General features: G+C 43.8%; 1 pseudogene across 1 annotated transcript in view; it reads right to left on the bottom strand.

The window, feature by feature from the left end:
* LOC144756170 (vitellogenin-A2-like) overlaps positions 1–13,741 on the bottom strand; it is a 59,884-nt pseudogene that overhangs the window by 29,663 nt on the left and 16,480 nt on the right. Inside the window, exons 12-18 of the transcript XR_013595094.1 lie at positions 13,507–13,730; positions 13,291–13,388; positions 12,054–12,178; positions 6,524–6,625; positions 3,093–3,212; positions 2,814–3,003; positions 2,570–2,663 (exon numbers count right to left, since the gene is read on the bottom strand). The product of XR_013595094.1 is annotated as a vitellogenin-A2-like (transcript). The remainder of the gene's footprint in view (positions 1–2,569; positions 2,664–2,813; positions 3,004–3,092; positions 3,213–6,523; positions 6,626–12,053; positions 12,179–13,290; positions 13,389–13,506; positions 13,731–13,741) is intronic.

The following is a 13,741-nucleotide window of genomic DNA, read 5'->3' as shown; positions in this document are numbered from 1 at the left end:
CAGGCAATCGCCGACTGCATCTGTCTTCCACTTGAGGGGAAGGGACCATCCTCTTATGAGGCACGGCTCATGTTGTTAAATATTTCCCAGGCTGGAGTGGGCCGTGAGCTATTGGGTGCCTCCTGCAGGGTTCCAAGCCCACTTCTGTTGGGGAGCGAAAAGCTGTGGAATAGTGCAGACAAGGCCTAGGCCAATCACCCACCTTGTGACCACAGTCATGCAGCTTTGGTGCAGGCAAACTCTGTAGGGTCCGTAGCCTCCCCAAATACCTGGATGTGTTCTCTCTCAGCTGCAGCACTGTCTCCCCTTGGAGCTGCCGTAGTTCCATTGTCAATTCTGCTTTGCGGAATGTGGTGGCCATACCTCTCGCCTGCCTTGACCAGCGTCTCAGTTGTTCTTTTGTTACATTGGAATGGTCGGCCTTTCCCTGGGCCTCCGGTTATTGGGAGTCACCAGTGTGGCTGACAATGGAGGATACCAGCAGATTTGGGGGGAGGTCATGGAGCACTCTCAAAGTGCAAGTGCCATCTAGGCCCTCTCAGCCAGACCCCCCACCTTTCAACATTATCACAAGTTTCTACTATAATGTGTATGGGATAATGCGTACTTAACTATACATTACAGACATATTGTGAGTCACCGTGAGGGTTTGTGGCCTTATAAAGGTGCAATTTCATTCTGGGAATGGTAGTTTTGTTTCTACTTTTGCAAAATAGGAAAATGATGACTGTGTGCACTGCTAATGCTCCACCAGGACAAACTGAAAGCGTCCCATTCATCTTCCTCCATCTATATGTATGTGGAAGAATAATTCTAAAACCCAATTAGCAAATAGAGGTAAGAAAAAGATCCTAGTTACAGACAACATTCACATTAAGCTCATGTGCTGGCTACAACCTTAATAAACTGCTATAGATAAGGCTAAATTGCTGTTTAAAACACTATTTCCTCACCGACTAAAAAAGAACATTTTTGATTCAAAATAATTATATTCGTTATGTGCAGCTTGTGTACAATTCTTGTAAATGAGAGGGCTCAGTTGCACTACAAATACTAGTTGGGCACTATTAAACAACATCTCTGATGCACTTACTCTACAAAAATTGTACTCTAAGTTTTGCAAGGTTGTTCAAGTTTGTATGCTAGAACCTAATTGATGAAGCTTTGTCCAAAACAACTACATGTCTATCCACATTTAATTTCTTTGGATTCTTGATACACTTTTTCCAAGGAGCAAATTCTAGGGTACTGGTTCTTCTAATGGCAGGAATGGCAATTCACATTCCGGGTTGTAGCAATGAGAGGCTTCTTTCCCCATCTTCTGTCAATGGCATTTAAAGATATTCAACAGGTTAATTTCAGATGATCATAAGGTTCCTGTCTGTTCTAGGAGGCAGTCTGGCATTTAAGCGCTGTATCATGTAGAGTTTCATGTAAACACATAGGGGCATATTATCAAGTAAGGGCGTTACATTATCGCCGCTTTTATCGGCAGGAAACTGCCGATAAAGCGGCGATAATGGGCTAGATAATATGCTCTATGAATTCCAATCGTAGCCCATGTTAGATGTCTTCACATCTAACACGGGCTACGAATGGAATTCATAGAGCATATTATCAAGCCCATTATCGCCGCTTTATCGGCATTTTCCTGCCGATAAAAGCGGCGATAATGTAACCCCCTTTCTTGATTAAATGCCCATAGACCTTCAAACTAATTTGATGGACTAATTTGAGTCATTGAATCAACCTCTATCTTTGCAAGTTATCATCATATTTACGAAGACCCAGAGTAAGTCTAAACTTAGTATGTTAACAGTGCTGCTTGGAAGTAAATGTTGTGCTCTACATTGCCAGTTTGTCGTCTTACTTAAAGTTCATACTTAAGTTTGATCTATTATAGTAACTCAGTGAAGGAAACTTTCATCAGTGAAATAGATAGACCTCTCTTCAACCTAAAGAGGATTATCTCTGTTTTGTCGCCAGTAAGCTGATTACGCTTCAACCTCAGTGGTGACTGCACTCATTGATCCAATAATCAAAGTATTATTGAACTGTAGTTATACATGAATCGGCTTAGACATTGGCACCTGTTCTGCTCAAGGACCACACAGATTAATAGTCATTTTTGACTTCTGCTAAAGTCCATCATTTTGTTGCTCACATTGAATTGCTTCTAAAACATGTTCCTATATTTCACTTGTATTCTTTTTCTAAAGCGTAATTAGTAAGGACTGTATACTATAGTTAACTTTTTCAAAGCAGAGATTACAACTAGATATCCATTATTCTTTTAATTTTCCTGCTTTTTCAATCATTGTTTTTGTACATTCCTTATTTCCCTAGAGTTCGCTTTCAACCTGACTCATAGAACCCAATGGTAGGATACATTTAAGAAGCTTTTTTGCTTGCTCCACTTAACCTATTTTTGTGGGAGCTTTGATACAATGGCAATTCTTTCAAATGTAGGTGTAGAATGTTCAGTCACGCTGGATTTTAACAATGATCATTTTTGTCACTTATATTTCGGCCAGTCTTCATTGGATAAATTAATGTATATTTATTTTACCTTGGAGATACATCAGCGTGAACTTGGATATTAGACTCAAGAAGCTGAGCAAGGCTGAAATCCGAGGAAGGAGAGGGAGTCACCTTCACATCAGCTGCAAAAAGAAAGATTAGTATTGAAGCAGACAGATAGAAACATTCAAAATAGGCACACATCTCTGTGCAGCACTAGCTCAATATTAAACTGTTGTTCCCATCATAATTTCTTGATATAAATATTAAATACATGAATATTAGAAACTTACTGTTAAGTGCAGCATTCACTACAGCAGCAGAATATATGCTCAATTCCATGGGCAGACCAACACAAGTGGGAACGATCTGTCGAACCTCAGCTGCCAACACCGGTTGGGAATATTGCCCTGCAACACCATTAAGAAGTTTGTTGATAACAGTCTTTACCATACTGTGTCTTGCTGCTGGTTCATTGAGAGCCTGTAGTGAGTGAAAAAACAGAGGATAGTTGAATGAGAGGTACTGCTGCTGTAGAGAGCTATGAGAATGCAGAATTCAGCTGTTGTTACCTTAATGGCAGTCTGAATAAATTACTTGTCAATGTCAAGGAAGGCCATCTCCTGACCAAACAGCTTGATGTAAGCTGAGATTAATGGGGCATCTGCAGGCAGAGCCTTAAAGCCCAACAGCTGTGGAAACAGAGAACACAAGTAGTAAGAAATACAAAACAGCTTTATAAAATCAAAATGCTTTGTAAAACTAACTTCACTAAGTAATTAGTGTCTGATGCAATGCTCTTGAAAGCAGATACCATTCAAACTAAATCTTAGCCAGTCAACCTTTGCCCAAGGCATGGGCCGCATCAGTGTTCACCAGGGCTTCCGGCAACCTGTTGAAAACTGAGAAGAAGTAACACTCTCAGCTGCTTCTCTGAGGATGTTTGCTTGAGGATTCTCTGTCTTGGCAGTGACAAGAGAAACATATCATCTCCCTCAGAGAGAGTGCTACAGACTCTCAGACCACCCATCTAACATATGTTGATTGAGATCATCTTCCCATTGAGAAGTTGGGTCTCTGGATGCCCTACATCAGAGAGGGTTCTTAGGATACTTATTGAAGTCCCTCACATGTCCAAAAGGGTGCACAGACATAATATCGACTCCAAAATATTGTTTGGACAGAATATCGAGTTTTAAATATTGTTTGGAGAAAATATCGACTAGACAGAATATCGACAGCCAAAATATCGTTTTTAAGGTAAGTGAAGTAATATCGACTGTAAATAATATAGACAGTGAAAATATCCAAGTATATAATCTAGATAGTAAAAAATATAGTTTTATAAATAATATTTAATTATTTATAGTGTTTTTATGTTATAATATTTGTGAAAAGTGTCATTTTATTTTATAATTATTTTTAATTAATGAGTTTTTTAAAATTATTGTGTAATTTTATTCTGTAGCGGGTTGTGGGTTTATAGGGGAATAGGGTGGGAAGTAATTTTATTATAATTAATTAAATATGTAAATTTATTAATTGGTAGTAATAATTAATTAATTGGTAATTAAATAATATATGTTAATTATTTAAAATTTAATTGGTAATTAATTTAATTTAATTGATTAATTGCTAATTATGTAAATTAAAATAATGTATTTTCTGTAGCGGGTTGTGGGTTTATAGGGAATAGGGTGGGAAGTAATTTAATTATAATTAATTAAATATGTAAATTTAATAATTGGTAGTAATATTTAATTAATTGTTAATTAAAAAATATTTGTTAATTAATTAAAATGTAATTGGTAATTAATTTAATTTAATTGATTAATTGCTAATTATGTTAAATTAAAGGGGTATTTTTAGGGTTCAGGGTCAGTTTTTAGTTTTTGGGTAAAGGGGTATTTTTTGGGTTCAGGGTCAGTTTTTAGTTTTTGGGTAAAGGGGTATTTTTAGGGTTCAGGGTCAGTTTTTAGTTTTTGGGTAAAGGGGTATTTTTAGGGTTCAGGGTCAGTTTTTAGTTTTTGGGTAAAGGGGTATTTTTAGGGTTCAGGGTCAGTTTTGGGTTTTTGGGGTACATATACAATGTTGCCTATTATTTAATGAAATTTTGTTACTATATATATATATGTTTTAAGAAATATGATTAAAAAAATATTATTTTTTTACTTTAATTAATTATTTAATTATTAAAAGTTATTTTAAGTATTGTTAATTATATTTTAGTAATTAATTTTTTATATTAATGTAATTAAATATTGTTTTTAGTAAAGTCGATATTTTTTACAACGATATTTTTGTAAACGATATTTTGTACTCGATATTTTTGTACTTACCTGTTTGTACATACAAACTCGATATTTTGGTTGTAGATATTTTTTCCTCGATATTTTGGGTAGTCGATATTTTGGTAGTCGATATTCTTTCAGTGATCCGTCCAAAAGCAATTGTTCCATGTGTCTGTCACCACAGTAGTCACACATTAAATAAATGGGTTGCAAGAGCACCTATAGTTGAACTATCTAACCACTAGTGCCAGCGAACCCTTTGGCCAGCTTATGTAATGGGAAACTATGGACACCATTAAGAGTTCGGCAGAATGAGCATCCTGCTGTAATTCAGCAATGATCAGGTGCCACAAAAATTTAAGTTCCTCCACTTTAGTTAGGGTTAGGACAACCTTTATGTGTCAGACAGCAGAGCCTCAAGCAGGCCCTGGCGTGGGAAACTCCTGACCCGATCACCCACCTTCCACACCCTATCTATGAGGCTAACAGCAGTATAGACCAAATGTATAGGTCACCTGGCCTATGCACTTGGTCTATACCTCTGTTGGACTCATAAATAGGATGGGCCTATTTTTCCTGCCAGGGACTGACACATGCAGGGAACTCAATATCTACCATACTCAGAGTGCAAACAGATTGCATTTCAAGGACATTGATTTGCTACGGCCTGACTTTAGGGACTTGTTTCACAAGTAATGATTACAGGCCACTAATGCATGGTGGGTGGTTGGAAGTCAAGTTTTCCAAAGGGGCTCTTGATGTGTTAGCTGTAGAGCTTTCATCAATACACGACTCACCAACAAGGCAGAAATCTGAATGATGTGTGGTGCTCTGCTATAAAAGTAGAAACAAGGACCTCATGTGTCAAGTGAGATTTAAATTTGCTTCATTTTGTGTAAGTGTCTTTAACTCCGATGGGTCACTGTAATTGCACCTAAATGATTTGTTCATATTGCAACAAAAAATGGAGTGACCTAGTCTATTTAATATCTTAACACATGCTAGCCAAACCAAATGACATTCCAGGCACAAAGAAAGACCTGCATTTTCCAAAAGACTTGTTATCATTAGACAGATCTATTCCTATAGCTCTTCTTCATTAATCTAGCAGCAAAGTTTACTATCCTTGTTCTGTGCTTATACATCTTTGTACTTTATCAGAAAATGAATAACTATTACTTAAAATAAGAGATGCATGTCTATGAATGACTAATTTAATATACATTGCTAGGCTCAATTTAGTTTTGTTGGAAATTTTTAAATGAAAATTTAGTGTTACCAAACATAATGCTACAAAGGTTTGCATTTTTGTAAACATCTTTTGGTTCGTGGCAGATCCAGCAAATCCAGACAGCAGTCACACCACTGCAGCCATCAGTAACACACCCAGTGGTAGATTTATATCTGATAGGAACCAGTGGGTTTCACATAGCTGCCTGCCGCTAAATCATAACCAAAATTATTTGAGCAATTTTAGGCAAAATTTATTTTCAAACAATACTCTTGTGTGATTCAATGACTACCTGAAATGGGTAATGTTAGCAACAGTGCACATAGTGAGAACTTGTGGGAGACTTCGGTGGGAGTGTCTGATGTTTGACAGGCATTGACTGACTGAAGAGGAAATGGATGTGCCTTGGTATTTATGGAAATCCTGCGATTAAATCTAATGTGTAAATAATAAGTTCAACAAATGTAAATGAATACCTTACAGTTTTTACAATCTGCTGGATTTTCTTGCGCATTGGGTATTCAACAAATGGAGTATTCTGTTTCCTGAGAGCTTGTTCCAGACCTTCAGCTCGGACAGCAATCTAGTAACAAATATTCAAATGTAAGTTTCTGTAGAGAGCGGTGATGTATCAGTTAGCAGCATGTTGATCACTGATTTGGTATATTAAGAACTGCAATAGTTATTCCCTTACAGCAGCATGACAGTGGTTTTGGTTTGCAAGGTTTCTCCCATCTCCTGATACACATTTTATTATATCTACCTTTATTTATTCTATTTATTTTTAATAATAGAGTTTTATAAAGCGCAAATAAGATCCACGAGGGTATACAAGCATTTTACATATAGTCAGGGCAAGGAAACAAGAGGATCAAAATTAAATAACAAATTCAAGAATGAAAATAGCTGTTGCAAAGTCAAGGGGCGGGGTATTAATTCCCCCTGAAGGACAATGCAAATATGAAAACAAACAGAAGCATTGGTAGGAAGTTGCAAACATGCGTGAAGAGAATGCTCCATAACGTGGTCCAGAGGTAGAGTTTGTGAATTTTAGTCTTCATCAGCAAGGCTTTAACTTCTTTTTTGAAAGTCACAGGTAAGGGATTCAGTATGGATTCGGAGGGCAGAGAGTTCCAAATTCTATGGACAATGCCCGAGAAGGCACAGTTGTAGGTTTTCTCTTTATGAAATAAAGTGCTGGTGCTTCTAGAGGACCTACAGCCACCAGGTCAATCCAGTTTTTTGTGCAATGTACAGTGAGGTGTTGAAGTGTAGGGCGCTGTGGGTTATGCAGGCAATTTGTAGTGGAATCCTAGCCTTATATGGGTGCTAGTTTAAAGATTTCAAATCTGTTGAGATGAGGTTGTTTCTTTTGGATCCTGTGATGAGCCTTGCTGCGGAGTTAAGGCCATCTTGTATCTCAATACACCTCAAAGGGTTGCACTTCCATAGTACAGCCTGGACATTACTAGGGCTTGAACTGCAGACTTAAAATCATCAGGGGATAGAAAGTGTTTAATTGCTATGTTCAGATTCTTATCTAGTGTTATTCCCAGTGAGCTTGCAGAATCTATGATGTGTAGCATGCAGTTAAAAGCAGTTAGTTGTTTCAAATATTCTTCAATAATGGGAAATTGCTTGGGTGGGGCAATTAGGAGAAATTCCATTTGAGAGTTAATAGATGAGATACATTGAGGGGCCTGATATCCTCAGGGAAGTGATTGTCAGGTCAATTTCAATCAATCAATCAATCAGGTCATTTATAGAGCGCACTACTCACCCGTAGGGTCTCAAGGCGCTGGGTAGGGGGGGGTGCCGTTACTGCTCGAACAGCCAGGTCTTGAGCTTCTTCCTGAAGGAGAGGTGGTCTTGGGTCAGGCGCAGGTCGGTCGGGAGTGAGTTCCAGGTCTTGGCGGCCAGGTAGGAGAAGGACCTTCCTCCTGTTGTCGCTCTTCGGATGCGGGGGACGGCGGCGAGGGCGTGGTTGGTTGATCTGAGGAGGCGCTTGGGAGTGTAGAAGTTGATCCGGTTGTTGAGCTAGCTCGGGCCTTGGTTGTGTAGGGCTTTGTGCGCATGGGTGAGGAGACGGAAGGTGATTCTCTTGTTGACCGGGAGCCAGTGCAGATCTCTCAGGTGTCCGGAGATGTGGCTGCGTCGGGGGATGTCGAGGATGAGTCTGGCCGAGGCGTTCTGGATCCGCTGGAGTCTCTTCTGGAGCTTGGCGGTGGTTCCGGCGTAGAGGGCGTTGCCGTAGTCCAGTCGGCTGGTGACGAGGGCCTGGGTGACCGTCTGCCTCGTCTCGGTGGGGATCCACCGGAAGATCTTACGTAGCATGCGCAGGATGTTGAAGCAAGACGAGGAGACGGCGTTTACTTGTCTGGTCATGGAGAGGGAGGAGTCCAGGATGAAGCCCAGGTTGCGTGCGTGGTCCGTCGGTTTGGGTGCGGTGCCCAGGGCGGGGGGCCACCAGGAGTCGTCCCAGGCGGAGGGCGAGGAGCCCAGGATGAGGACCTCCGTCTTGTCCGAGTTCAGTTTCAGGCGGCTGGTCGTCATCCATTCGGCTACATCTCTCATCCCTTCGTGCAGGTTGGCTCTGGCGGTGGCGGGGTCGTTGGTCAGGGAGAGGTTCAGCTGGGTGTCGTCGGCGTAGGAGATTATGTTGAGGTTGTGTTGGCGTGCGATGGCCGCGAGGGGGCTCATGTAGACGTTGAAGAGGGTGGGGCTCAGTGAGGATCCTTGAGGGACGCCGCAGATGACTTTGGTGGCCTCTGACTTGTACGGTGGTAGGCAGACTCTCTGTGTTCTTCCGTCGAGGAAGGAGGTGATCCATTCCAGTGCGTTGTCCTGGATTCCGATGTTGCCGAGGCGCTGTACTAGGGTGCGGTGGCAGACAGTGTCGAAAGCCGCGGAGAGGTCCAGGAGGATGAGGGCCGCTGTTTCTCCGTTGTCCATCAGAGTTCGAAGGTCATCGGTGGCAGCGATGAGGGCGGTCTCGGTGCTGTGGTTCGCTCGGAAGCCCGACTGTGAGGGGTCGAGGGATCCATTCGTCTCGAGGAAGGCGGCCAGCTGTTTGTTGACGGTCTTCTCGATGACTTTGGCCGGGAACGGGAGGAGCGAGATGGGACGGTAGTTCTTGAGGTCGGTGGGGTCTGCTGTGGGTTTCTTGAGAAGAGCGCTGAGTTCGGCGTGCTTCCAGCTCTCAGGGAAGGTGGCGGTGTCGAAGGAGGTGTTGATGATGTCCCGCAGGTGGGGTGCGATGACAGCGTCGGCCTTGTTGAAGACGTGGTGAGGGCAGGGGTCAGTCGGAGATCCGGAATGGATGGAGTTCATGGTGCGGATGGTGTCTTCGGTGCTGATCGGGGTCCAGGTGCGGAGGGTGGTGGTGGGTGGCGTTGTTGCGGTTGTGGCTTGCGTTGGTTGGTTGTTGAAGCTGTTGTGTATGTCCGTGATCTTGTTGTGGAAGTAGGACGCGAGGGAGTTGCAAAGGTCTTGCGACGGGGTGATGTCGTTGTTTCCGGCGTTGGGGTTGGAGAGCTCTTTCACGATGTTGAAGAGTTCCTTGCAGTTGTGTGCGTTGTTGTCCAGTCGATCCTTGTATGTATTTTTCTTGGTGGCGCGGATCAGTTGGTGGTGTTTCCGGGTGGCGAGCTTGAGGGTGGTCATGTTGTCCGTAGTTGGTTCCCTTCTCCAGACTTTCTCGAGGGCTCGACAGTTCTTCTTGGAGCTCTTGAGTTCGTCGGTGAACCATGGTGTTTTTCTGCTGCAGGGTCTGCTGGGTGGGGTTCTCAGAGGGGCGAGTTCGTCCGCGCAGTTGTTGATCCACTTCGTGAGGTTGTCGGCGGCCTGGCTGGGGTTCGCTGAGCTGGCGGGAGGGTGCTGGCTCAGGGAAGCGGTGAGCTGGTCGGCTGTGATCTTGTTCCAGCTTCTTCAGGCAACCTGTTGCTGGTGATGGTGGATCGTCGTTCTTCTGAAGGTGAAGTGGACGCAGCTGTGGTCCGTCCAGTGGAGTCCTGTTGCGTGGCTGAAGGTGACGTCTTTGCTGGATGAGAAGACGGCGTCGAGTGTGTGTCCGGCGAGGTGGGTGGGGGTGGACACCAGCTGCTTGAGTCCGAGGTTGGCGAGGTTGTCGAGCAGGCTGATGGTGTTGCGGTCGCTGTTGTTCTCCAGGTGGAAGTTGAGGTCCCCCAGGAGGATGTAGTCGGTGGAGGGGAGGGCATGCGGGCTGACGAAGTCGGCGATGTCCTCGCTGAATCGTGTGCGTGGTCCCGGGGGTCGGTAGATCAGGGTGCCTCTGAGGGTGGTGTTCGGGTTGGTGTGGATCTGGAAGTGCAGGTGTTCAGCGGTGGTTAGGGTGTCGTCGGTGTTGGTCGTGATGCGGATGGTGTCTCTGTGGATGATGGCGATGCCTCCTCCCGTCTGGTTGGCGGTGCGGTCCCTCCGGGTGATCTTGTAGCCCTCTGGGATGGCGATGGCGATGTCTGGGGCTGAGGAGGCGTTCATCCAGGTCTCGGTGAGGAAGGCAACGTCAGGGGCGGTGGTGTCGAGGAGGTTCCAGAGTTCTACGGCGTGTCTGTGGACGGAGCGGGTGTTGAGCAGGATGCACTTGAGGTGGTTGCTGCTGGTGTTCGGCTTGGTGGGTGCAGGGAAGGTCCGGATGCAGGTGAACTTGCAGGCGTGGCAGCTGAAGGGTCCGTGGGTGTGCTTCGGGGCGGCTCGGTGACATCCTGGGATGCGGCCGGTGTTGAGTGCGATGAGATCGGTGGCGGTGTAGGTTCGTCGGGTCGGCTTTCGTCGGTGGGGGCCAGGGGTCCTGGCGCTGGTCGCGATCCGGTCGCGGACGGGCGCAGACGGGCTTACCTTTGGCGCGCCTTCGGCGCACAATCGGCGCGCCTGCTGCGCGTTCGCACGGTCGCCATTTAAGGCGAAGTGCGCGGGTGGGCGGAGCAGCTGGGAGGCGGGAGCGGGGAGGGAACAGAAGGAAAAAAGGGGCGTGGTCGGCGGTGGTGGCGGGAAGCGGGGGGCGGCGAGGGAGGCGGGAAACAGGACGGAGGACGGCCAGAGACTAAGAAACAAGCACAGAATACAGTCAGAAACGCTTAACACGGGCTAAAACAAATAAAGATAGAAACAAGCACAAATTACAGTACAAACCGCTTGACACGGGCAGAAACTGAGAAAAATAAAACAAGCACAAATGGGAGGCAAAACAGAGCAGAGCGACCGACAGCAGGGTCAGCCGGCAGCGAGGCAGGCAGCGAGGCAGAGGGCACAGCAGAGGGGCACACGCAGCAGCTGGTGGCCGTGCGGCGCGGGGGTGTCCCACAATTTGGGTGTAATCGGCATACATGTGATAGTGGGTGTTAGGTTATTTCAAGATTTTAATTAAAGGCTCAATGAACAGGTTGAAGAGAGTGGATGAGAGCTTGGAGCCCTGTGGAACCCCTAGTGTGACCGGTGTAGACTTGGACTGAGACTGATTGACCTTAATTCTTTGTATCCTCAAAAGTTGATGAGAGGTCGAGGAGGATTAGAAGGCAAGATTAGTTTTGATCCCGTATTTTTAATGTCATCAACTATGTGTGTAATAGCTGTTTCAGCCCTGTGACCCCTAGGGAAGCCAGATTGGAACCAGTCAAGGAGATGAAATTGGTCTATGTGGTTGCAAAGTGTACTTAGACACATCTATTGAGGTGCTTCACCAGAGTCGGAATGTTGGTGATTGGGAGGAAGTTGTTGAGGTCTTCGTGGTCAACCATGGGAGTTTTGAAAATAGTAGTTAGCTGCCCCGTCGTTGGGTAATCAGGGATCTTGCCTTGAAGTAGGGAGGCATTGAATATGTTGGTCGAAAGTGGAAGCATAGAATTGTTCATCGCAATCAAGAAATTTTTAGGTAAAGGGTCAAAGTAGTGGTTTGACGGTTTCAGTGCTTTGGTTAATATGACAATTCATCCATACTTTATTTACTGGTCTAGAAGTGTGCTCCTTTACCATGGCAAACTAGTAGTCTTTACCTCAAGAATATCAGCCTCTGCACCGATGATGTACCCTCGGGTTTTGGCAAGGAGGAACACTGGGAACATTGTGTTTGCGCTGTTCATGATAAAGACATCTGCAGTTGCTCCAGCCATAAGTGCATCTATAGTAAAACAATAAATGCATGTTCTTTAAAAAATGGAATAGATGGTTCATCATCCTGCTGCTTTATTGTGGCCCTCGCATAAGTGCATGACAAGTTAAGACACTGTACAAGATTCTAAGTTTCCAGGAAATGTGCACTTAATAATACGATTTTACGCCATCAGCGTGAAAAGCGTTGAGCTTGAAATATATAAAAGATTGTGAGAAAATGTTCTCAGATATATATATGCACAGAAAGCCCATGTTTCACTTATACATACCACCTAAAGATGCTGATCATCCATGTTGGTTTATGAGGAATGTGTAATTGGCCAAGTGAGGTACACATCACCTTCGCAATTCATATACATTTCAATAGAGGTCCCTTCGATGAGGAACAACTTCTGGAAATACACTTTCACAACAAGCTCTATTTCATATGCACATTCTGAGTGGTATCTCATTTTGATCCAATGGCAGTCAATGTTTACCACCTTAGCACTGTGTGGAAATAGGTAAAACGACAAATGATCGATTATCACTGCATGTGTATTTTGTATCCCCCCAAATTTTAATTTTAATTGTTCTTATCTGTGTCACCATCAAAGATGTGGTGTGTACTCACTAGATCAAGGTGTCCTCAAACACTAATTTAACTTTCTAATCTGAAGCTAAGAGTTCTTTTTCTTTCAATTTGGGTTCCTCCAGATCTCCACATCCGAGATTCTTGGTGTACTCCTGGTATCAACAGCACACTGTCTTCCTCCTGTCCATGTGGAGGATGTGTTTGTGTTCGAGCACTAATATTTGGTACTGAAGGCAATCATGATAGTGAGTGAGGGTTAAAAGCTTTCCATGATTTCAAAATATCTTCTGTCTGTAAAAAAGTGGTTGACTTTTGATAGTTTGTAGTAAAGATATTATGATAATTGCGATTTACTTGCATTTATCTTATATGAACACTATTACTTAATTGTAGTCATAGTTCTATAGAACTTCAAGGGTGAACTATATATATTTGTGTATTATGTGTTTGTCTGGCCTACATCATAGCTGGTAGAGTTTGGGAAACTTGTAGACAGACAGGCAAAACAATTGGAAAATTGTCTGCTAAACATTTTTTGTACTTACGTTGGAATGAACCGACATGTAAAGCTTTGCTGTAACGATAGCTCATTCTGTCGAGCATGGGGTTCAACATCTTTACAGCAACACTGGAAGCAGCAGCTCTAAAGGAAATGATGTTAACTCTTATCATTGAGTTTTTGTTACAGATGATTTGGCATATATGATCACATTTTATTCTAAGTTTTTATCCATAACATAACCTTCCACTTTGATGCTTACACTTGATGGAGCGATGGGACACGGTTTCTGGACAAGGCCTTCATCTGTGAATATACAAAACTTGCGAGTTGTAGGTTCACTTTGCTCTCCTTTGATGCAATGTTGGCGATGGTTGTCACTAAGGCGAGACCAGGCTTGGTTTCAAACAGAACCACAGAGGCCATCATCCGAACTTCAGTACGAACTCGGCGGTCCATGAAGATCTGCAGAAGAATTTCCTGAACCTACAGTCAGA

The sequence above is a fragment of the Lissotriton helveticus genome, chromosome 1_1, assembly GCF_964261635.1.
Source record: "Lissotriton helveticus chromosome 1_1, aLisHel1.1, whole genome shotgun sequence".
Taxonomy (NCBI): Eukaryota; Metazoa; Chordata; class Amphibia; order Caudata; family Salamandridae; genus Lissotriton; species Lissotriton helveticus.
The sequence above is the reverse complement of the archived record's forward strand: the minus strand, read 5'-3'. Positions and strand labels throughout refer to the sequence as shown.